The sequence below is a fragment of the Echinops telfairi genome, unplaced genomic scaffold (genome assembly GCF_000313985.2).
Source record: "Echinops telfairi isolate 266 unplaced genomic scaffold, ASM31398v2 ScPeMD7_7412;HRSCAF=8450, whole genome shotgun sequence".
Lineage (NCBI taxonomy): Eukaryota > Metazoa > Chordata > Mammalia > Afrosoricida > Tenrecidae > Echinops > Echinops telfairi.
The window spans coordinates 2734824-2737070 of NW_022111312.1; the positions used below are offsets into that span (position 1 = coordinate 2734824).

The 2247-nt window shown below is 45.2% G+C and overlaps 1 protein-coding gene across 2 annotated transcripts in view; it reads left to right on the forward strand.

Annotated features, from left to right (window-relative positions):
• The window catches only part of TRAFD1 (TRAF-type zinc finger domain containing 1), a 57056-nt gene that overhangs the window by 36181 nt on the left and 18628 nt on the right, over window positions 1-2247 (forward strand). The window lies entirely within an intron of this gene.

A 2247-nucleotide genomic window follows, 5' to 3' on the forward strand; every position in this document is an offset into this window, starting at 1 on the left:
TTAAGTACCATTGAAAAATGGTGGGGGGTAGTACATGGTTTAAAATCAGAAAAGGTGTGCATTAGGGTTCTATCCTTTCACCATACTTAATCGTTTCGTGTGCTGAGCAGATATTCCAAGTCGCTGGACTCTATGAAGGAGAAAGGCTCAGGAGCAGAAGAAGCTCATTAACAACCAGTGACATACAGATGACCTAACCTTGGCTGCTGAAAGCATGAAGACTTGTAGCGCCTGTTGATTGTGTTAGGCAGGGTTCTCCAGAGAAACAAAACCGGGACACTTATGATTTTATATATATATATAATAGGTTTATACAGTGAGAAGGAATATAACAGCTAATTAATCCACACAGCAGTACAGAGGGTTCAGTTCAACTCACTTCTGTGGAACAGTTAATATACTGGAAATCCTTCAACTCATGTGGGCTGCCAGGTCCAAGTCAAGGAAGCAGACAGCAGCGTCCTTCCTGGGGCAAGGCAGGCAGAGTCTGCCCACAGGCAGCAGGGTGGGTCACCAACGGACAGTAGCTCAGGAGCTTAGCAAAACAGGCCTGGATGGGATATCAAACGCAAGCAATGCAAGACCACAGATTCCACCAGCCTCAAGCTCAAGTGATGTACACACCAGGAGCAAGGCAAAACAGGTCTTGAAAGGAGCCTCAAGCTCTAGCGACAAGATCCACAGATTGGCCTGGCCAACAGGTAGTATAACTCACAGGCTGAGGCAGAAAACCAACTATGGCAGCAGCACGCTCTGATCACCAGAGAGCAAGAGAGAGCGGGGCAGGCCTTGCAGAGCCATTTATCTGTTGGCACTCCAATCAATCTGTGACCCGATTAATCCCCCATGTTCCTATTGGCCAGGTTGGCACAATAAAACTACCTATCAAATTGATGAAGATCAAGGACTGCAGCCTTCAGTATAGATTACAACTCAATGTAAAAAAACAACAACCCTCAAATAGATCAATAGACAATATCATCATAAGTGGAGAAAATATTGAAGCTGTCAAGGATTTTATCTTGCTTGTATCTACATGCTCTGGAAGCAGCAGTCCAGAAATTAAGCAAAGAGTGCACCAGGCAAATCTGTTGTACAAGACCTCTTTAAGATGTTAAAGAACAAAGATAACACTGGCAGATTAAGACTCCCCCGACTCATGGTATTTTCAGGGTTCCTTATTTCACCTCCTATGCAGGTGAGAGCTGGACCATGAATAAGGAAGACCAAAAAAGAAGGGGTGCATTTGGATTCTGGTGCTGGTAAAGAATATTGTAAGTATCATGGACTGCCAGAAGAACCAATATATCATGGAAGGAGTACAGGAATTCTCTTTAGAAGTCTCAACATGTGGACATGTTGTCAGGAGAGACCAGTCTCTGGAAAAGAACATCATGTTGGAGAATAAGTCAGCCCAAAAAAAGAGGAAAACCCTCAAGGAGATGGCCTGATGATGCCACCATGATGCCACCATGAGCCCCAACATACAATTGGGAGGATGGCAACCGGCCCTCACTGTGGGTCAGAATCAACTTGAAGGCGCCACCACAACCGTGTTAAAATGATTGCCTTTATAATCTGCTATAAAATCATACTTTTCAATGGATGTTGGTGATACACGCTCAAATATACTTACTGATGATCTCCCCTTCTCATCCACTCGGGAAGAGGAGTTGAGAGTACATACAGGAAGCCACTGGAAAAACCGGGACTCCAACCTTCGCTATGAGGATAGTTGTTCCACCGCAAAAAGCAAAGTGCTCAAAAATCGTCAGAACATTGTAGAAGCCTTACAGAGGCGTTATAATAGCAAGAATGACGAATAAGTATTACTGGCCTGTGACAAGAGAACAAATGCCACTATTCACCTGAATGCATTAGTCATCTTAGGAATGCTTGCACAATATCATTCATGTAAATATCATTAGCAGTTGCTGAGCCCAATACCCGACTCAGCGCTGATCTCTCTGTGCCCCTCCTTCCAGTTGTGCAGCGGCCGGGACTCTCAGGGACACGCCTACACGGTGCTTTCCTACCCATTCTCCCTTTACCCTCCCTGTTTTGCCACTCACACCACTGGTCCTGTAGGGCTCCTCCGCCCTGGACTCCCGGTACATTATTCTAAGTTGTGTACACCTCTCTAATGTTCTGGTTTCCCTCACCATGAGTAGGAATTGACCTGATGGCAATGAATTGTTTGTTTCTTTAGACTGGGTTCAGCTCCAGGCCTAACAGGTGATTTACAGG